Source organism: Globicephala melas, chromosome 1 (genome assembly GCF_963455315.2).
Source record: "Globicephala melas chromosome 1, mGloMel1.2, whole genome shotgun sequence".
Lineage (NCBI taxonomy): Eukaryota > Metazoa > Chordata > Mammalia > Artiodactyla > Delphinidae > Globicephala > Globicephala melas.
Window position 1 is genome coordinate 87,292,563 of NC_083314.1, and position 23,898 is coordinate 87,316,460.

Here is a 23,898-nt window from a genome sequence, read left to right on the forward strand (position 1 = left end):
TTGCTTAAGCTCATTTTCCACAAATCACCATTGTTGGAAATGTGGTCCATTTTTAACTGATTAATGAATTTTTCTAGAATAGCATATATTATCGATACACTGTTACTGATCGTTTACCAAGAAGTTTGGTAGCAATCAGTCTATGTCTTTGCTTTAGATAAATAGTTGTCGTTTAAGTTACCTGGTAAAGTAAGCTGGGAGTATTGTTTCAAATCAGACTTGTATTTGCTTTTGTAAGATTTAAGTCCTCCAAAACAAAATTAATATATAGCCGCATTTTGGGGGTACAGCCTTTATTATAGACATGTGCATTATTTTCTGTGGGTATGTGTGTGAGGTGTTGTGTTGGGAGAGCAGAAATGAAAAAAGAGTAGTAGTTTGCAACCAGCAGACTTTGACTAGGGATACTTACAGGCGTGTTCTGAAGTCGTTTCCCAGGCAGAAACCAGGAAATGTAGTAATTGTGTCTCTTGGCTTTTCATTAGTTTTTTTGTGTTGAGTGTGGCAATAGACTTTTAAAATAATGCAAATATAAAGGAAGAATATTAGTTTTTCTGATGCGACAATAAGCACTTTTCTAAAGCTGAAAATTATGTTTTAAATGATCTGTAGTAAGTCTTACATTATAGACAAGAATTTTAGACCACTGGATACCAAGATCAAATTAAATGGAGGAGTAGAGAGAAAGTTTCTAGTGAATGTAATTTTTGTGTTGCTTTAACAGTTTTACATGTTTCAACAGTTCAGTGCAAGATGGATGCTTTGAAACACCAGTTTCAAACATGTACTCCATATATAAATTTTGCTATGATTTATAATTTGTTGATCTTGGAGGACTGAAGCCTTATATTCACGTTATTTATTGAGCACCTAATACATTCCAAGGCACAGTTTTAGCACTTATATTCATGTATGGGCAGGATATAATTCCTTCCATCTAGGAGATTACACTTTACCAAGTGGGCTAACATAAGCTGTTTTTAAAACTGATGTTAACAATAACATCAACCAGCATTTACTGGGACCTTCTTTGGGCCAGGCAGTGCTCTAAATTCTTTACATGCATTATCTTATTTAATCCTTACAACAGCATCTTGAGGGGTGTTATTATTATGATCTCCTCATTGAGAAACAAAAAGGTTGAATAACTTTCCCATATCAAACAGCCTAGGTGCCAGAGCTAGGTAGGACTCAAACCAGACAGTTGGGCTCCAGAAATCCTGATCTTAACCTCTTCATTATATTGAGTGTAAAATTCTGTGAGTGAGATACAAATGAAATCCAACAAGCATTTAAAAGAAAGTTCTGTAAAGAACTTCTTCAAAAAGAAGGAAAGAGAGAGAGAGAAAGAAACTGGTATTGCAAGGAGTAGATGAAGGCATATCCAAGCTACAATTATACTTTATATATAGGAGAATTTTTTTTTCCTGGTGAATGATGTGGGATTCTTTTCGTTTCTAAGCCCTCAGTCACTCAGTTACTACAATTATGGCATTATCTTAATACTATAAGAGGTGATTATTTTTTAATAAGTTTAAAATGTTTGTTCTCAGACCATAAGTTAAAGTTAGATTCAAGAAAAGAAAATGTTTCCCTGCCTTCAAGATGCTTATAAGTAGACATGTAAATAAGTCCCTACAATTTCAGTGTGATAAGAGTTATAACAGAGATATAGTTATAGAGTTAATGGGACCGTTGATGAGGGAAGATAATTCTGTATATGGTAGGGAGGAGGATTAGTGAGAAGATACCATATTTGAATTTGGCTTTAAAGGATGAATAGGAGTTTGCTGAGTTGGGGAAGGGAACAGAAGATATGGATGAAAATGAGGAATATTATGTGAAAGTATATGGTATGTTTGAGGAATGTGTTGTAGTCCATATTGTCACTAAAAGTCAGAGTGTATAGAGATGAGGGGTTGGGCTAAAGAAGGTGGTGCCTGGAAATAAGCTGAAAAAATTAAAATTGCAGAGCTTGGTTGCCAATCACTTTAGGATCGCTGAAATTTCTAGAAATAAGGTAAGTGTGGGATTTCAGTGCCTATCATTTGAAATAATGAAGATTTGCCCAGTTTGGCATAATCTTTCACTTTAGAATATGGTGTTAAAGGTAGTTTTAATACTTTGAAGTACAGGATATACTATAAAACAACATACAGATTTATGCAAGTAAAAAGTTATGACTCAGAGAAAGAGAAAAAAGAAGTCTGTGGTGCCATTTGGTGAAGAGCCTGTTTATCTTGCTGAGGACTTTGGACTTGATTCTAAAGACAGTGGAGAGCCAGGGAAGGACTTTAAGTAATTAGGAAAGATAACATGGTGGTGGTATGGTATAGCAGCTGGATTGGATGGAGAGGCAAAAGGTAGAGAGATAAGTTAGGAGGCTGTTGCTATTGAAATAGCCCAGATAAGAGTGGATAAGGGCCTGGAGTAGGAAAATAGTAATAGAGATGAAGAGGAGAGGACAGATGGTATTACAAGGCTTAAAAAGTGATTGGCTTTGAAGGTGAACAGAAAAGTAAAAACTTAGTTTCTCAGCTTGGGAAACTGGGTAGAGGAACTTGATTTAATTTTTAATGTGAGGGGAAGATAATTGTTTCAGTTTTGAACATGGTGAGTTAGAAGTGTCTATGGAGCATTCAGACAGAGGTGTCAAGAGAGGATCCAGAGCCCAGAAGAGAGGCTGAGATTGGGGATTCAGATTTCGGAGTTAGCCAGTAAGTGGAAATTGAAGCTGTAAGAGCAGATGAAATTGTTTGGGGGGAAGACAAGGAATTAGAAGAGAAGAGGGCCAAGGATAAATTATTTGCTTTGTATGAATAGAAGGGATTCATTTATACTAATTTTCTTATTAATTGTGATTATAAAGAAATTAAATGGGTTTTAATTGAAGATTAAACAGCTTTTACATCCAAATGAATCCTGTTCTTTTAAAATTTCACTGGGAGTCACTCATTTATTCCCAAAGTGTATTGCCCAAACTATTACTGGAGTACCTCTTTGTGAAAAAAAAAATACTTTATAGCAAATTCACAGCCAATCAAGAAAGTAGATCTTCTGGCTTTATTATAGAATTCTTTTTCCTCCTCTGTACTTTCTAGTTCCATGCTTATAATAGATGGGCCCCAACTTAAGATGGTTCCACTTCTGATTTTTCGACTTTACAATGGTGCAAAATTGGTACGTACTCAGTAGAAACTGTACTTCGAATTTTGAATTTTGATCTTTTCCTGGGATAGCAGTATGCGGTGTGATGCTCTTTCCTAATGCTGGGCAGAGACAAGGAGTCAACCTCTCAGTCAGCCACATGATTATTGATACAAGGATAAACAGCCGATACACTTATAACCATTCCGTACCCATAGGACCATTCTGTTTTTCACTTTCAGTACAGTATTCAATAAATTACATGAGATAGTCAACACTTTATTTTACAATGGGCTTTTATCAGATCTTCCTCAACTCACCATGGGGTTACATTCTGAAAAACCCATAATGTGAAAATATCATAAGTTGAAAATGCATTTAGTACATCTGACCTACCAAACATTGTAGCTTAGCCTAGCCTATCTTAAATGTGCTCAGAACACTTATATTAGCCCACAGTTAGGCAAAATCATCTAACACAAAGCCTATTTTATAATACAGTGTATTATCTCATATAATTTATTGAATACTGTACTGTATATGGAAAACAGAATGGTTGTATGTACAGAATGGTTGTAAGTGTATCGCATTTTCACCCTCATGATCGTGTGGCTTACTGGGAGCTGCGGCTCTCTGCTGCTGCCCAACATGGTGAGTATCATACTGCATATCACTAGCCCAGGAAAAGATGAAAATTCAAAATACAGTTTCTACTGAATGCGTATTACTTTGGTACCATCATAAAGTCAGAAAATTTTAACTGGAGCCATCATAAGTTGGGGACTGTTTGTAGAGCCTGTTTACCTTGAATCAAAGGTAAGAAAGCATATGACTCTTCCCTCACTTGGTTGTTAGCTCTTAGAAGTCAGAGATAGTGCTTTAAAAAAAAAAGCCTCCCATATATTTAGATTATCAATAAATGGTTGATTCATCTTGATAACCAACTTATTCAGTCTTGGCTCCAAATGGCTTAGCCATTTCCAAAATTCATTTTCATCTTCAAAGGGTGAAGACTTGTCACCACTGAGGAGATTCAAAAGAAAGTGTTACAGCTTTGAAGGCATTTTCAAACAAGCAGTTTCAAAAATATTTTCCTAGTTTGTAGTATCATTAAAATAAGTGTATGATCTTCTAAGGCAGGGAGTGGAAAACTTTTTCTCTGAAGGGCTAGATAGTAAATATTTTAGACTTTGTGAGCCATACAGCCTGTCATAACTACCCAATTCTGCCAAAAAAGAGCCATAGACAATACTTAAATGAATGAGTATGGATTGAGGTCCAGTTAAAGTTTATTTATGGACATTGAACTTTGGATTTCATAGCATTTTCACATGTCACAAAATGTAGTTATTTGATTATTTTTTCAACCATTTGAAAATGTAAAATTCTCAGAGGCCAAAAACAGATGTTGGGTCACATTTGACCCACAGGTAGACCATAGTCTGCTGACCCTGTTCTAAGGGGTGTTCTTTGAAGTACTTGGATTTGTTTAGTTTTTATAAAATGGTTCTTCAAAGTTATACCTCCTGCTTCCAAATTCTAGTACATTTCTTGAAACATCTGAAAAATTTTCATTCATACTCTATTTCTCATATAGAGTAATTAGAATACATTCCCTTCATTAGTTTGGAACCCGAGATACAGAGAAATAGATTAAATTGTACAGTGTCAGAATCAAAAATATGTTTGAAATGGGCTTCCCTGGTGGCGCAGTGGTTGAGAGTCCACCTGCCGATGCAGGGGACATGGGTTCGTGCCCTGGTCCGGGAGGATCCCACATGCCGCGGAGCAGCTGGGCCCGTGAGCCATGGCCGCTGAGCCTGCGTGTCCGGAGCCTGTGCTCCGCATTGGGAGAGGCCCCAACAGTGAGAGGCCCGCGTACAGCAAAAAAAAAATATATATGTTTGAAAATATTTTTCAACATTCAGTATTGCTTACTGAACCAGTTAAACAGCAATCTTTTTGCCTCAGCGAAAGTGGGAACATTGAAAGCTAGGTGGAATAAAAGACCAAAACTGGAAGGAGTGTCCTGCACTGGTTCCCAGAGGGCTGGGCAGGATGGAATCTTTTATCTTTTTCCTCTTTGAATTGTGTGAATAATTTTTATCCTAAGGAAAAGGAAACATGAAGTTTTTCTTCACTTCAGGGGCATTATAGCAGGTTATAAGATTGAAGGATTAAATAATGGTGAGATAAGAGGAAGAAATTTAAAGGACTTAACTTTTTCACATCGAGCCATCCCAGATGTTTCTCTTGCACCTTATATGTTTGAGGAGGAAATTTATGATACTTTTTTGCTTATAGATCTTAGCCTGGTTAGCAGCCTGAAAACATAATTTTAACATTCAGTTCAGGCAGTATTAATCCATTTATATTAGTTATAAGTAATATTTAATGCTCTATTTCTTTAAGTTAGATTTCTGACTTTCATGGTTTTCATAACAGAGATAAATGTTTACAACAGGGGGCATGGAGGACAATTATTAGTTTTTCTTCGAAGTTTAAATTCATAGAAGTGGCGTATTTGTGGATTTTTTTCTGTGTGGTTGTTAATATATAGGACAGATGGAGGTGTGTGTGAGATTTGTTCTTGGTGCTACTTAAAAGATATGTGCTTTTTTTCTTTCTCTCCTTTTTTCCATTCGAGTTAAAAAAACAAAAAACTCTGGCTGTCTAGGATGTTTTCGAGTTGGTTACTTAGCAATATGAAGCATAATTTTGTATTTAAATATTTATCTGTATTCTTTGATACTCTGATTAAATAAGAGTCTGTTAAGGCTGATGATGTTAGGGCCTGCTGGGAGGAAATGACACAGCCTGCTTTACAACAGTATTTACTGCAAAATCACCTTTTCCCTGGTTCCTACTTAAACTGTAAGGGGTAACATGGAACAGAAGAGCAGCATTATGTGAATTAGAGTGATGGTCAGTTTGGTGATGACTGTAATGCAATGGTTATTGCACAGTTAATTTATATTAACATAATTCAAAGTTGAGCAGAATGGTTGGTAAAAATGGTGAGATGCTATCTAACTAGGTTTTATTTTTTAACTTTAAATGCATTCTTCAAGTGTGATGTTTTTAAGAGTTCAGTGATAATTGTTATTTAAAAAGAAACTAGATCAATATACCCTTTAAATGTACTGTTTAATTATTAGGAGAAGAGAGCATGTAGTAAAAAAAATACAGAGCCATGTTCAATAGCTGCATCTAGAAGTACAAAAATGTTGAGGAAATGGTGACTTGAGAAAAAGTGTAAGACTTTAATGAAGATTATTTTAAAAATGGGTTTATCAAATGTGCAAAACCTGACTAAAGTGACATATATTTGTATTAATGTTGCAAATGAAAGTTAAAATCTTTAAAATTGAAAAGATTCTTGGAAACAGCATACTGGACTTTTCGATAAGCCTTTTAAAATATTTTCAAAGAGGACTTCCCTGGTGCTGCAGTGATTAAGAATCCGCCTGCCAATGCAGGGGACACGGGTTCAGTCTCTGGTCTGGGAAGATCCCACATGCCGCGGAGCAACTAAGCCCGTGCGCCACAACTACTGAGCCTGTGCTCAAGAGCCCACGAGCCGCAACTACTGAAGCCCGTGCGCCTAGAGCCCAGGCTCTGCAACAAGAGAAGCCACTGCAATGACAAGCCCGTGCACTGCAACGAAGAGTAGCCCCCGCTCGCTGCAACTAGAGAAAGCCCGCACGCAGCAACGAAGACCCAAAGCAGCCAAAAATAAATAAAATTTAAATATATATATATTTTTTCAAAGAAAGAAAAGAATATAAAATTATCTCAGTTTCCCTTTTATTTAAGGACCATTCCTGAGAAAGATGAATTATTGTTTTATTTTGTTGCATATCAGTGGCATAAGAGAAAAATGGCTACATATTTCTTGAAAAAAGTATTTGTCTAGAATGCATGGGTGTTATGTTTATGATGTTTGGTGATTAGTAAGTGGAAAATTGAAAATTGCACCTCTTCGTGTTGACATACCTCTATTCTGTATCATTATGGGACATTTCAACAGTGCTTATAAGGTGGCTACCGTTTGATGCAGACTTCACAGTCCAAATTGTTGGGATCACTGACTTAAGTTTGTCACATATGGTAGCAAGGTAATTAATAAGGAAGATTTTCTTGTGTTGTTTAAATTTAGCTCCAACTGTATGGTCATATTTATAGAAAAGGAATTGTTGATCCTCGTAAGTTAAACTGGGAAAAATTTTTGAAGTAATTGTAAGTAGTGGAATAGCAAATATGATTAGAAAACATAGAGGAGTTATTTTAAACATTGTTTGAAGCTACTGATAATAGTGCTTTTTTCCCCCCAAAGGTCCACACTTATGTTTTATTGAGTATTTCCTCAAAGCACCCTTCCAACACTCAAGCAGAGGTAGGGAGGGAGGGAGAGTGACAGAGACAGAGAGACGGACACAGACAGAGACAGAGAGACAGACAGAGACAGAGATGGACATATAGACAGTAGTCAAAACAGCACAACTTACAGTGCAGGCATCCTCCTGCTTTCTTCTGAAAGTCCAGGGCAGCCGGACTACTGGTCTCCTTGAAGCTTTCCCTCCAGCAGAAGCAGTAGGCTGGGCATGAATGAGCACACTGCCCAGCAGGTCATTGCTGGGCTCTCTTTCTGTCCCATTTGTTCTAAGGGCGTAGAGTGCTCTTTGGAATCACTGTTTTACGTATACAAAAAGCTTTGGTAATTGCTGAAAACCCTCTGAATCTCTTGGGTGTATTGAAAAATATTGAAAGTTATTAATTATTATAAAGGAGACTTGCTGAGTAGCCAAGTTTTAAAAATGTTTTGTTCAGAGCTAATCATACCCATTTACTATGTCACCGCAGAGTTTGATAATTGTTAAGAGGTAAGGAGCTAAGCAGATTGTGCAAATCTGGAATTTTTCCAGTTGAAAAACATTCTTGTTTGGCAGGTGTTTTCCAGTATTTTTGAATAGCAAAATTTGCATATTTAACTGATATTTTTGGCAACCTAGTGAGCTAAATTTGAAGCTGTATGTCTAAGGGTTCCAAAACATTGTTATGGCAAGTAATACTTGGACTCTTTTACTCTTTCAAACATGTTGCTACATCTGGAAGAGAGCATTATCATTAAAGAAAATTTGAACAAAATAAAATGTAGAGATATTGTAAAATCTCATTTCTCTGTCTCCAAACTTTCAATTATTATTTTCCTGAGGGGAAGTTTAAAACATTAAAGAAAAACATTTAGCTAAAAGATCCATTTGCCCTGCATCAATAACTGCGTTCAATATGGATTCCAAGAAGAAAATGACTTCTTACAGCTTAGTTCTTAATTTACTCTGAAGTGATTATGAATGATATTGCTAACCATCATTTTGTATTAAGACCAAAGAATTTCCATTACTAAGTAGAATGCGTATGGTACTATTTTTACCATTCACAGCAACTTATTGTCTCATCTAGGGTTTTCAACCCTGACCCAATATAAAGCAAAAGAGTGCAAGACTCTAGTGAACCTAATAAGTACATAACATTGTCCTTGTGTGTTCCAGACTGGAATTAATTTATGAACAGGAAAGGTCACTCATTGCATTACACTGACTCTTTTCTAATTTTAATATTTATATTATGTATTAATTTTAGAATTTTAAATGTATTTAAATAATGACCAAATATTTGATGTTAACTTTATGTTTTACTTTATCATATGTAGTAAGGTTAATTACTGTTTTGTGAAACTTCTGTTTCAGTTGTGTGTGTGTGTGTGTGTGTGTACTGTGAATCAAATGTATTTCTTACCGTGGGTTTTGGTCAGAAGGGTTTAGGAAGCATTGGCCTACAGTGCAAGAGAAAGAGGATTTGATTCGATAGGTGAATCTTTTCTCCCACTAAGCAGGCTTAAGACTCCTAGGGATTGTGTGTGTGTGTGTGTGTGTGTGTGTGTGTGTGTGTATTCTAAAAAACCATACCAACCTGTACTACTGCTGCTACTGCTCTTAAATGATCCCTCTTTGAGTCTCCATTCGTCCTGCAAACAATTATGATTGCTCACTCTGTCTCCTTCCCTATTAACCTTATGTGTGCCTACTTTCCTTGTGTTTATTGCTTCCCTCGAACCCAGTTTCTCCCCACAAACGTGCCTTTCCTTTACCCAGTGCCGTAGACTTCAGATTTGCTCTCCTCATATCACTAGGTTCCTTTGCTCCACTGATCTCTGTTGTGCACAAGAAGCAAGGCATTCCCCCTGCTGGAGATAATGACTAGTTTTCCTATCTTTGGCTCCAGTTTACTTTGTTCACTCTTGTGCCCAGCTTTAGGAGACAGATGAAGAATCACGTAGGTAGGCCAGACCCTCTATGAATCATGTTTCCAACTTCAATTGAGTGTACTTCCATTAATCTATTAATTACCCAGCTCATTGTTGAGCAGCTCTTAAAAATTTTGTCCTGAAGTAGATGGGCTTTTTCTCTAAATCTTAATAAGGCTATTGTAATTTTCAAAGATTAAGGTTACATGGTATGAGCAAGCTTAACTGATTTGGTCTGGGTCTTAAGCATACACAAATCTTCTCATCTTTTTTCCAGTTCCATAAGAGCTGTCATACTTCTCAGACTCCTAACACCTCTTCCTTCCATGGGACCTAACTTTCCCCTCCCTCTTCCACGTATTTATTATATCCTTCATTATTTTTTTGCTGCAGTTTTAAAATATATATAGGGTTTTTCCCCAACCTTAAAGCATTGTATTTAAAATTGATTCCCCTTTTTGATCTTCTTCTTATTATTGACTTTAAAATAAATGTATTCATACTTGATCCATTTTCTCACTAATTTTCTCCCTAAGCTTTAGCTGTTATCTGCCCTCACTGTCCTTTTTTTTTTTTTAATTATTATTATTATTTTTTTGGCCGCACCTTGCGGCACGTGGGATCTTAGTTCCCCGACCAGGGATTGAACCCATACCCCCTGCAATGGAAGCGAGGAGTCCTGCCTAACCATTGGACCACCAGGGAAGTCCCTGTCCTCACTGTCTTTTGACACTATTTATTTAATGCCCTGTTACCAAATACAAGGACCCTTTCTCGGTCCTTATTCTCCTTACCTCTTTCTTTTCTTCTTAGGACATTTTCCTTCCATGATTATTTGTGATCCACATTATCCTGGTTCTGTTACCTCTCAATAGTCTTTTTTCCACTCTGATTCTCCCTTTTCTTGCCATCTATAGTTCCTAATCATGATTAATGTTCTCAAAAGTTTAATCCCTAATTTTTTGCCTTTTAAAAACTTTCTGCTTATGCATGTATATGTATGTAACTATGTATTCTTGCTTTTTTCTCCATGATGTCTCTTTTAAACCTTTACTCCCCTTAAACCTTTGGCTTTTCTATCTCTCACTTTACTCTCAGCAAATAATTGCATATATTATTTCAAAGAGAAAATAGAAGCCATTAGAGGGCAAGTTAATCAACATACAGACCCCAAGCCTACAAAGGTACCTGCATCTGTGTCTTTCTTTCCTCATTACCTTCTGTTCCAGTGGAAGAGCTGTCCCTCTTTCTGTCAAATGCTAATCCCTCCAGTTCCATTTGAAGGCAATGCCTTCTCGCCCACGTGGCATTTGCTGTCTACCATTGTTTCTTCTGTCTCCTCTACTGACTCTTTTCCACCAGTGTTTAAAACAAGCTTAGTTCTTTTCTATCTTAAAAAAAAAAAAAAAAAAAAGCTTTCCTGGGCCACATGTTCCTGTCCAGCTACTACTCTGATGTCCACTTGCCTACCTGGATAAACTCCTTGAAAGTGTTGTCTGCAGTTGCTGTTTCCATTTGTTCTTTCTCATCCACTTCTCAATTCACTATGCTCTTCCTTCCTTCCACTGAATCTGCTCTTGCCCAGGTCCTAATGACCAATAGACACTCAAGTCTTTACTTTATTTGACTTTTGACAGTGCACTGTTGACCATTCTTCTGTTTGAAAGGTTCTCTTCCATTGGCTCCCATGATTCCACATACTCCTGGTATTTTCTCCTTTCTTTTTTTTTTTTTTTTTTTTTTGCGGTACGCGGGCCTCTCACTGTGGGGGCCTCTCCCGCTGCGGAGCACAGGCTCTGGACGCGCAGCCTCAGCGGCCATGGCTCATGGGCCCAGCTGCTCTGAGGCATGTGGGATCTTCCCGGACCGGGGCACGAACCCGCGTCCCCTGCATCGGCAGGCGGACTCTTAACCACTGCGCCACCAGGGAGGCCCTCTCCTTTCTTTTAACTACTTTCATGACTTAAATGACCATCTATGATAGAAGAAGACTGACCCAGAATGTCCTAGAACTGACCTGTTTTAGATTAGTAATGTTTTCGGAGTTTATAAAGCTTATCCCTGACAGAGCATAGTGATCTATAAAAGTCAATTTGAAAATGAAGTATGTTTATTTAGTAATACTGTAAAGGATTTGTGATATGGTATGGTAAGAAATAAATTTTATTTTAAAAAACTTAACTACTGTTCTTTCTGTTTTAATTCCCACAATATGTTATATGAAGTGGGTGCTTAGAAAGTATTGCATGAATCCTTTAAAAAGTATATTATATTTTATGAAACAAGTGCTATAAAAGCAATTTATGTTTATTTTTTAAAATTAGGTAAGCCAAAAGAAAACAGCCATAGTTCTAATACCCAGAGATAAGATAATCACTGTTAACATTTTGGTGTTATATACATATTCACTTTTTTATTCATATAGTGTTTTTTTTTTTTTTTTTGGCTTTGCTGTGTGGCTTATGGAATCTTAGTTCCCCAACCAGGGATTGAACCTGCACCTGAGGCAGTGAAAGCATGGAGTCTAACCACTGGATCGCCAAGGAATTCCCTCATATAGATTTTAAAATTAACTTATACTATACAGTGCTTTATAACATTCTTCATTTACTATGAACATGTGTGACTTCATAATGTTCCATTGTATGGATTTACCATAATACATTTAAGTCCCCTATTGGAAATTTAAGTTATTTTAAATTTTACAGTATTCTAAATCTACTCTTGTGTGTGTGTGTGTGTGTGTGTGTGTGTGTGTATCTTTGTGAATTTGTTCACTTATTTCCTTAGGATAAATTATTGGAAGTGATGTTTCTGCATCATCATATATGTTTTTTAAAAAGCATTTATTAGGGCCTTATTTAATATAGAAAGATATGAAGAATGCAATTTATTTTTTTAACATCTTTATCAGAGATGTTAACATCTTTAACATCTTTATAATTGCTTTACAATGGTGTGTTAGTTTCTGCTGTATAACAAAGTGAATCAGCTATACATAAACATATATCCCCATGTCTCCTCCCTCTTGCGTCTCCCTACCACCCTCCCTATCCCACCCCTCTAGGTGGACACAAAGCACCTAGCTGATCTCCCTGTGCTATGTGGCTGCTTCCCACTAGCTATTTCACATTTGATAGAGTATATATGTCCATGCCACTCTCTCACTTTGTCCCAGCTTCCCCTTCCCCTTGTCCTCAAGTCCATTCTCTGCGTCTGCATCTTTATTCCTGTCTTGCTCCTACGTTCTTCAGAACCTTTTTTTTTTTTTTTTTTTAGTTTCCATATATATGTGTTAGCATACGGTATTTGTTTTTCTCTTTCTGACTTACTTCACTCTGTATGACAGTCTCTAGGTCCATCCACCTCACTACAAATAACTCAATTTCGTTTCTTTTTATGGCTGAGTAATATTCCATTGTATATATGTGCCACATCTTCTTTATCCATTCATCTGTTGATGGACATTTAGGTTGCTTTCATGTCCTGGCTATTGTAAATAGAGCTGCAGTGAGCATTGTGGTACATGACTCTTTTTGAATTATGGTTTTCTCAGGGTATATGCCCAGTAGTGGGATTGCTGTGTTGTATGGTAGTTCTATTTTTAGTTTTTTAAGGAACCTCCATAATGTTCTCAATAGTGGCTGTATCAGTTTATATTCCCACCAGCAGTGCAAGAGGGTTCCCTTTTCTCCACACCCTCTCCAGCATTTATTGTTTCTAGATTTTTTGATGATGGCCATTCTGACCGGTGTGAGGTGGTACCTGATTGTAGTTTTGATTTGCATTTCTCTAATGATTAGTGATGTTGAGCATCCTTTCATGTGTTTGTTGGCAATCTGTATATCTTCTTTGGAGAAATGTCTATTTAGGTCTTCTGCCCATTTTTGGATTGGGTTGTTTGTTTTTTTGATGTTGAGCTGCATGGGCTGCCTGTATATTTTGGAGATTAATCCTTTGTCAGTTGCTTCGTTTGCAAATACTTTCTCCCATGAAGATTGCAATTTAAAAGACCCGTTATTTGACTGTTCAGATAGATTGTGTTTTAACATTAAAAACAACAACAACAAATACATAAGGTCAAGCATTGTAAGAAGTTATAAAATGAAGAGTAAAAAACTTGCTCCCCTACTCCCAAGTCCTTCTCACTGGTCACACTGTAGACAATTTCTTCCATATCCACCATAATTCAGTAAGCAGGGCTTATAAGATTCAGTCTTGTAATAACAAAAAATATGGTCTGATTGTATAAAAAGTACCAACGTGAAGATAATGAAACTTTTATTGACACAACTGACCATATACTGAACTGAGAATGTCCAAATGATCATAAGATGATCACTTCCTAACCACCTTCTTTCTCTGCTTTGAGGAAGACAAGAGATCTATCCCGCCCACCCCCATTTCAGAAAAGGGGACTACAGAGGGTAGAAGTCAGTTGTGTAATATCCAAACTCACATTATTGCAAGATATGTGTGTGGGTGTGTGTGTGTAAATATATGTGTATCCTTTTTTAAAAGTCTATAGAAAAGGAACCATAATTGAGAAATATTTTCCCCACTTTTATTTTGGACATCTTTCCATATCTGCACACAAGTCTCTACCTTATTCTTTTAATACAGGCATAGTATTCAATCAGGATGTCCTATGTAATTGAGCAGTTTATGTATTACACATAGACATCCAGGTGAGGGGCTGAAATTCAGCCCAAGGTCCACTTGTCAATACTCTATGCCTGTCTGCTCCTTCCCACAAGGATCCTCTTCTCACCCTGCTCTGCCTCTGACAACCCACACCAGGCCACCCATCATGCTGGCTACGCCCTCATCCTTCTCCAACACTAACATCTCACAGAGGCTGCCCCTCTGTGGAGTTGCCCTCTTTACCCTGTGTGGGTCCTGACGGTCCACACTCGCAGCCCTTCTACACAGATGCTTTCCTTACTCCTGCTCTGGTGCTTTGATAACCTGCCCTGCTGTTGTGGCTCCTTAGCATCAGGAATGGATGTCTCCCTCACTCTGTTCCACCCAATGGCTTTCAGCTGAATTGTTCAGGAAGAGAGGGGAAGAGCTGGTAGTAATTTTTTATCTTAGTAATAACTTTGTGTCTGTATGATATTGTTGGGCCTGAGGGTTAGTATATTGCAGAACTAATACTTTTATGTGTTTTAAATGGTAATTTGAGGGATAGGAGATATGTTTAATATCTGTGTGAATGCAGTTTTACTTTTTGTTGCTTTTATATTGTAAAGTGAGATAAGATACCCAGTGGATGTATAATTTTGGGATGTGATTTGAAAACTTGAGAAATCTGTCTTCTGGCTTTTTTAAAAGCTTTAGTATAAAATGGGAAGTTACATTGTACAATGGATATGAATGTATATTTTTAGGAGAGCCTGTTATGTCTCAGTTTTAAACCTTGAAAAGTACATCTTATACAGCATTAAAAAGAAAAGCAGGGTACAATTACATATACACTATAATTGCAACTATATAAAAATATCTTATGGGAGACTTCCCTGGTGGCGCAGGGGTTAAGAATCCGCCTGCCAATGCAGGGGACATGGGTTCAAGCCCTGGTCCGGGAAGATCCCACGTGCCGCGGAGCAACTAAGCCCGTGCGCCACAACTACTGAGCCTGCGCTCTAGAGCCCGCGAGCCACAACTACTGAGCCCATGTGCCACAACTAGTGAAGCCCGCGTGCCTAGAGCCCGTGCTTCGCAAAAGCCACTGCAGTGAGAAGCCCGTGCACCGCAACAAAGAGTAGCCCCCACTCGCCACAACTAGAGAAAGCCCTCGCACAGCAAAGAAGACCCAATGCAGCCAAAAATAAATACATAAAATAAATAAATTAAAAATATATCTTATGAAATAAACAGGAAGGAAATATACCAAAATATACCGGTGATTATGCTGGATGTGGTAGGCTTATAGATATTTTCCCCCTGTTTTCTGTATTTTCAAAATTTCTAAAAAGTAGCAGTATGTATGACTTTTAAAATCGCTTTTTGAAAAATTGCTTCTTTTTAGTTTCTTTTTAGTTTTTGGAAATTTGTTTCAACCTTTGTATACTCAAGGAAGTAAGAATTTTGCTGCTTTTATTTTCCAATGTCTTGCTAAGAACTTAGCCAAGCTTGAGCTTGTGATATAAAAACTAGGTTATTTTAAGTTTATTTGAAGTATTTACAAAGCTGAAAAGTTCTAATTTGGGACAGTTATTTCTTATATTAGAGCGGTTTTTTTTAAAGGATAAATAGATCAAAAAGATTAAGATAAAACTTCATTTAGAAGATATACAGATGGCCAACAAGCCCATGAAAAGATGCTTAATATCACTAATCATTGAGGGAAATGCAGATCAAAACCACAATAAGATATCACCTCGTATCTGTTAGCATGGCTGTTATCAAAAAGATAAGAAATAACAGGTGTTGGCGAAGATGTGGAAAAAAGGGAACCCTTGTGCAATGTTGGTAATAATGTAAATTGGTGCAGCCACTATGGAAAATAGTATGGAGGTTCCTCAAAAAATTAAAAATAAAACCACCATAGGATGTAGCAATTCCACTTCTGGGTATTACCTGAAGAAAATGAAAACACTAATTCGAAAAGATATCTGCACCCCCATGTTCATTGCAGCATTGTTTGCAATAGCCAATATATGGAAACAACCAAAGTATTCATTGATAGATGAATGGATGAAGAAGATGTGGTATATATATACAATGGAATATTAGTCATAAAAAAGAATGAAATTCTGCCATTTGCAACATGGATAGACCTTGAGGCATTGTGCTAAGTGAAATAAGTCAGACAGAGAAAGACAAATAGTACATGATCTCACTTATATGTGGAAACTAACAAACAAATAAGCAAGACCCAAGTTCATAGATACAGAGAACAGATTGGTGGTTATGAGAGGGGGATGGTGGGGATGGTGGGCAAAATGGGTGAAGGGGTCAAAAGGTACATACAAACTTCTAGGTATAAAACAAATAAGTGATGGGGAGGTAATGTACAGCATGGCAACTATAGTTAATAATGCTGTATTGCATATTTGAAAGTTGCTAAGAGAGTAGATCTGAAAAGTCCTCATCACAAGAAAAAAATTTTTTATTTTGTAACTATGTATGTTGATGAATGTTAACTAGACTTATTGTGGTGATCTTTTCACACTGATAGAAAATAGCAAGTCATTGTGTTGTGCATCTGAAACTAATGCAATGTTACATGTCAATTATACCTCAATAGAAGAAGATAAACCTCATTTAATTATGCAGATAGTTATTAACATTGCATTAATGTAGTGAGATTCTAAAGTTTCATGTTATTAAAGTTATTTTTATATGTAATTTTCCACATTGTTTCATTTTGTAAAACTTCCTCTTCTACTGAAACATTTATTTGACTGTGGTACCTAAGCAGTCTTTAAAATTTAGCTCTGAGCCAGCTCTTTTTTCCCCTCAGTCAGGAGCTAGTACTAGTCCCTTCTCCGTCCTAATTCAGGATACATGTTAAAGCACTCTGAGTGGTTATCTTGAGGTGGGCAGGAAGTATCTCCCCCTTTTCCCTTAGGAGGCAGAGAAACATAGACCACCTAGTTTCTTTAAGGAAATCCTCTCTGTTGTCCTTGTAATCCTTACAATTAAAGAACTGAAATTCTTCTCACATCATCTTGACAAGGGTAGTGAACCAGGTTTTGGCCACCCCACTTTATAAGCCTTGTCCTTCTCTTCAGAGTAGGGAAGTGTTTGACTCCTTTTGTTTTGATTTTGGCCTTTGAGCCCCCTGCAGAAACTCAGAGAGGACAGGAAAAGTTGCATTTGACATCCTGTTATATTAGCTGATGTTATTGTTATGTCTACCCACAAAAATAAGTAATATGTAGTGGTTAAATGCACAAGCTTTGGAGTAAGGCGGAACTAAGTTTGTGTTACCTTGGGTAGCCTACGTAACCAGTTCAGTCTCAGCATCCTCATCCACAAAACGGAGGTAATACTGACTATCAGAGCTGTGAAAATTAAATGTAATAATCTAGGTAGGTACTAAACACAGTGGTTGGCACATGTAAGCACTTAATAAATTAATAATTATTGACATTTAAAATATCACATTTCTATACAAACATATCTCTTCTGTACCTCCTGGATTTTTCGTTTACATTTTACTTGCTGAAAATATTCAAATAGTGGAAATTAGGTTCTACTCTCAGATCAGAAACATGTAAGAACTGAATTAGACTGAGAGGACTGCCGTGAACATCAGCCATGCAATTAGATAACATTAAATACTTGCCTGTTAAATTATAGCCTTATTTATGGGAGAGGAACAGGGGTGTGGATAATGAACCATATCATTAGATTATTTAGAAAATAAATATTTTTAAATATTATAAATAATTTTTTTAAATAAAATTATTTAGGAAATTTTTTAAGCTTTGAGCTTATATATTTTCCAGGTTTTCAAAGTATCTTTATAAATTTATTAGGTAAATTTAGTTGAATATCTTTAAAACACTGGTATTGGTAAAACCTTATAGGCTAACTGCATTATGCTAAGTTTTTTATTCAGTTTAGTTGTTATTTTTCAGTTCAAGGATGTGATTTAATCCATGTACTAATTAGCATATATGTTATAACAGTGGTTCTACTACAAGAAAATTCGTTTTTCTATGAATCCTGGAAGCTGGTTTGGGAGGTTCTTTTCCAACCTTATTTAAGGCCTATTTCCTCAGTGGCCCTTGCAACCTTTTAGGACCAGTACATTTCTGGATAGGGCATAATTTGCAGTAACCATACCTAGGTTGTCTCTAAACTAGATTACTAACTGGAACATTAGATTAAGGTCCAGCTGCAACAGAAATATAGTTACTGTTGTGATTTCTAGCCTCCTTGATATTTAGACTGAGGAAGTTTTCCCAAATCACATTCTTCTTTTCTTCTGCCTGTAGTGCATATCCCCTTCTGTAGGCTTCCTTTACTTTTCCCTGTCCTTCAGGAAAGCCTAAGGACCATCCAGATGTAAATGACCTCTGTGGGCATGTACTTTTACACTTTTCAAAAAATATCAGTAGTTATTGGTGACTGTAGTTAATAGTTAACAATATTGTTGTAGGAGAGTAGATCTTAAATGTTCTCACTAAAAAAAGAAAAATAGTTGTGTGAGGTGACAAATGTATTAACCAAACTTATTGTGCTGATCATTTCACAGGGTGTGTGTGTGTGTATATATATATATTAATATATGTATGTATCAAATCATCATTTTAAACTTACACATCATACCTTAAACTTACACAGTGTTATATGTCAATTATATCTCAATAAAGCTGAGGGGGAAATAGTTATTGCTTCTTCTGACTAGTTCTCTTAAGTCTCAAAGGGAAGAGTTGTTTACATTTTCTATTCATAGGATTTTGGGCCACCTGGTTATTTTAGCAGACACCTGAATATCCTCAGCTTCCTTTGTAAAATGGTGAACATTAAAGTTAATGCAGTTGGAATATCTTACTCTATACTTATGGTCTGCTGGGGGTGCACAAGACGATTTATTAGGATGTGAAAAGAGCATTAGAGTTATTTATATTTGTTTTCACCTCAAAAAGTAATAAGTTAAAAAAAAGAAAAAAGGTAATAAGGTATATTTAATATACAGATTGACACTGGTGCCTCCAGTCTTACCAGATTTCATCTAAGGCATTAATCCCAAGGGGAAGGTGTTCATTCCCCAGCAAAAAAGAATTGGCAGTGACATCCTCACTGGTCTTTTAGCTATTGTTCTCTTTTAGTTATTGCAACACATAATAGTCATATGTGTCCAGTTTATATATGTCCAAGTAGGTGGATTTAGAAATTATGTTTTAAATGATAGAATCATTACAGTCCTTGAAAATAAGATGAGCATTGGCATGAAAATATTTTGTATCTCACAATAGTTCTCTACTTTGTTACGGACAAGTAGTTTTAAAAGTTGCCAATCTTAAAATGTCACACAATTTTCCTTTACTGTAAGAAACGTTCCAAAATTGTTGGTTTTCTGGGATTAGTGGTTATTGGCAAAAAAAAATTAAATATAATTAAATATAATTGTTCCTTAAAGGTAAAAGTTAATAATGAGAGAGAAATCAATTGTTTTTCTAAAGAAATTCATGATTTGGAGAGGGAATTTGGTAACTGGGAATGTTTCCATTGCTATTTGTTATTGCCCAAAACAAAGTATGTGTGTCATCTATAAAACTCTCCTATCTGCACACTTAGCACTCTTGGAAACAATTTTCTAGTCTGTTTTAAGATCTTTCAAAGTAGTTTCAGGGGATTTTTAATCAGTTTGTTAAAAATGTAAATAGTGTAATACTGTCCAATTAGTTTGCGAGTATAGTTGACAGACATTGGAGAAGATGGAGGTATACTAATCAAATTTCAACAAAAACTCTTGCTTAATTGGTGAATGGAATTTACCAGTGAGTATTTTGATTCAGTCAATGAAGCTCTTCTTTCATTGGCTCTATCTATTGTGTAAGTTATCTTTTTCAGTTACTATGGCCCTTGATGTTAGTCAGCTCAGGCTGCCATAACAAAGTACCACAGACTGAGCGGCTTAAACAACAGAAATTTACTTTCTCACACTTTTGGAGGCTAGAGGTCTGAGATTAAGGTTTAGCACAGTTGGTTTCTTCTGAGGCCTCTCTCCTTGGCTTTATAGGTGGCTGTCTTTTCCCTGTGTCTTCACATAGTCTTCCCTCTTATCTGTCTGTGTCCACATTTCCTTTACTTATAAAGGCAACAGTCATATTGGATTAAGGCCCACCCTAGTGACTTCATTTTAACCTAATTACCTTTTTAAAGCCTCCTTCTCCAAATAGTCGTATTCTGAGGTACTAGGGGTTAGGATGTCAGCATATGAATTTGGACATAATTCAGCTGATAGCACCCTTAGAACCAAGTATTGAAATAAACTGAATTTAGAACTAGATCTTTGAATTACTGTTTCAAGGAAAAAACATCATGTTTAATCACATTGCTTTTACTTAAAATATTTGTAATTAATCATATTTTAGTGAAAGTGAAATGGTCATTTTACCTTCCTCTTACATATTTAATTTTTAAGGAAAGTAATAAAATGATTTTTAAAATATCTCTTAACTTTTTTATTTTTGCATGCTTTATAATATGCATGATGTTACTATAGTTGTATGTTTATAACTTATAAATATACATAAATCATTCTTTTATGTTCATAGGAGTTTAGAACCAAAATTTGAAGACCCCTGACTTAGATATTGCCCCCTTTTAAAATGTCTTTCTATCATGAAGGTAATATGTTACATGATATTAATAATAACATGGGTTTTAGAGTTCAAATTATACTTTCCCCACTTATGATAACATATATGACCTTAAAAAGTTATCTAATCTTGCTAAGCCTCAGTTTCCTCTTCTAGAAAATAAAGATGTCTTCCTCTGAGGATTGTTGTAAAGGTTAAATGAGATTATGCATGTAGTGCCTGGCAAATAAGAAATGTACAAAAAAGTCATTGTGGTGCTTATAATTATTTAAGTAAGTTGTTTTGGTATTACTCATTTATCTTTAAAGTATTCTAAGATGTTTTCCTATTCTACAAATGGAGCAACTTCACATCACTAGAGGCCCATAAAGTAATAGGCATTGCTAATTTTCATAAACCTTTCCTTATTATGTATTCTTATAGTCAGGATTTAGTCATTCATTTAACGAGTATTTACTGAAGGGTTACTATCTGGTGCATAGTCTTCTAGGTGGTGGGGATACAGTAGTGAAAAAGCTTATGTTCCAATAGGGGAGACAAACAATAAGTAAACAAATAAATAATAGAATTTCAGGTAAACGATAAGCCCTATGGAGAAAATATAGCATGGTGAAGGCATAGAGAAATATGTGAGGAAAAAGCCTTATTTGAGATAAGATGAACAGGGAAGGTGAAAAGTGAGTACAAATCGAAAAATGAGAGAGGGAGAAATGATGGTGTCGTGGATTAATGTGGTAGCAGTGAAGATGGTAAATGGTTGGAGTTAGAGATATGTTTGAAAGTGGAACCAATAAGAATTACCATTTGTCCTAGTAAGTTTGGGCTACTGTAACAAAAATACCATAGAGTGGGTGGCTTGAACATCAAAAATTTAATTCTCACAATTCTGGAGTTTGGGAAATCCAAGATCAAGGTACTGTCCAATCCAGTTCCTGGTGAGGGTCCTCTTCATGGTTTTTAGATGGCCATCTTCTCATTGTAACCTCCCAGAATGGAGAGAGATCATCTTTATCGTATCTCTTTTTATAAGGCACTAATCTTATTCGTGAGGGCTTCACCCTCATAACCTAATTACCTCCCAAAGTCTTACCTTCAGATACCGTCACATTGGCAGTTAGGGCCTTCAACATATGAATTTCGGGGGAACATAGACATTCAGTCCATAACACCATTGGTTTAGTTACAAGGATAGCTCCTAAGGTCACACAGCTGTGGCAAATAAAACCTCCAGTAGTACCCAGTAGAATCAGTGGGCAGCAAGGAAGAGGACTTGTAGTCATTTGGAAGTTTTTTTGAACAATGTGGGTAACCAACTGGATAATAAAATCACAAAGTTAGTATTATTCTAAGTCTTTGGCTTGTGCCTCAAAATTCTGAATATAATCTGCATTAAATCAACTATCATTTTTTATTCTTTCATTTTAGAAAAACCTCAAAAATTGCTGTGATGGATGTCTCAACAGAGTTGGTAGAATTGTTAAAATTCAATTTTTTTTTGAAGAATTGTCTTTCTTACTTTGCAATTAGGCACAATAACTGCTTGAGATGTTTATGTTGTCTATTCTTAGTAATATTAGGGTTTAAGTTTCTTTGCTATTTTGGGAATCATTTTTAGTTACCTATAAGGCTGTTTCCTCTGATAGGAGTGAGATAAAAGGCTGATATCCTGTATGTGCTTGCTTTGAAGATTTGTTATTCAAGGAACAGTCAGCAAAATGGTAAAAGTTTTGAAAGGCAGAAGCCAGTCTGACATTTACTTTTTTTCCCTCTGTTTCTTTGTTCCTTTATCATTTGCTTTAAAATAGTTTTAGCTAAATTTAATGATGTATTTTAGGCAAGATTTCTTCCAGTGACTTTTATTAAAAATTTATCTCAAGGCTTTACAAATTAAATGCTATATTAATATTTTAATTAAATATACTTAATAGAAATTTCAAAAAGCAAATACCATGAGCAGTTCAAATTCCTACCCATCTTCCTGAGTAGATATTATTATGTTCAATTTTTCTCTGACGCATGTCTTAGCATCTTCTGCTGTAACAAGTACAGGAGTGACATTCTGAGATTTAGGTTCACTTTAGGTCTTTTAAGACAGCATTGCAGAAGCATTTACTCCTCTTGGCTATTAATGCTATCTCTCTTTTCATTTTCATTCCTGAGTTTCCTTTTTTTTCTAAATATACCCAGCAAGAATTACTCCAGAATATTAAGATTCTTAAGGTCATGGAATGGTATAAAGAGTATTTGTTGTAAGGAGAATTCAAAATTGGGGAACAATTACAGAACAGTATTAAATGTAATGGGAGCACACAGAGAGAGTCATTAACTCTGGGTAAAGGGCTAAGGAAGATCTCACAGAAAAACTTTGAACTGGTCTTGAAAGTGCATTGTATGTTCATGAAGCAATTAATAGGAGCTATCGTTTACTGAGCAGTTACTGAAAGCCAGGAACTGTCTTAAACATTTTATTTATATCATCTCATTTAATCCCCATAACAACCTTACAGAATAAATAAATACCTGTGTCTTTTGGGGCAGAGAGTGCTAAGACATATATGAGTTTCTTAACCTCTTTGTGCCTTGTTTCCTCATCTGCAAAATGAGGCTAACAATACTATTTACCTCATGGATTGTAACAAGAATTAGATGAGTTAATATTGGTAAAGTGAGTAGAACTATGCCTGGCTCATAGTAAGTGCTCAATATCTATTACCTATAATCATCATGATCATTCTATGGATAAGGAAGTAGGCTTAGAAGAATTAGGTAATTTGACTAAGGATACACAGCCAAGAAACAAGTCTGGTGGTATTTGAACTCTGTGTAACTCATGATTTTCTAGCTTTAAACCACTAGTAGATGCAAAGTATTCAATGTTGTTAGCATGTAGCATGTGAGCAAAGGCAAGTGGCAGGAGTCAAAGCTGGAATCAAAGGGTGAAAGACCTCATATGTCATGTTAAGGAGTTTGGACTTTATCTTGTCACTGGTAGTACACCATGAAATATTTACAGGATTAATTTTATCATTTAAACCAGAAAGTATTTTAGAGCAACATCATGATCATTTTTATGCATTATAAAAACACAGATGTGTATGTACCTATGACATTTTTTTAAAGATTTAAAACTCTTCATGATTTCCTTGTTCCAATTTTTTC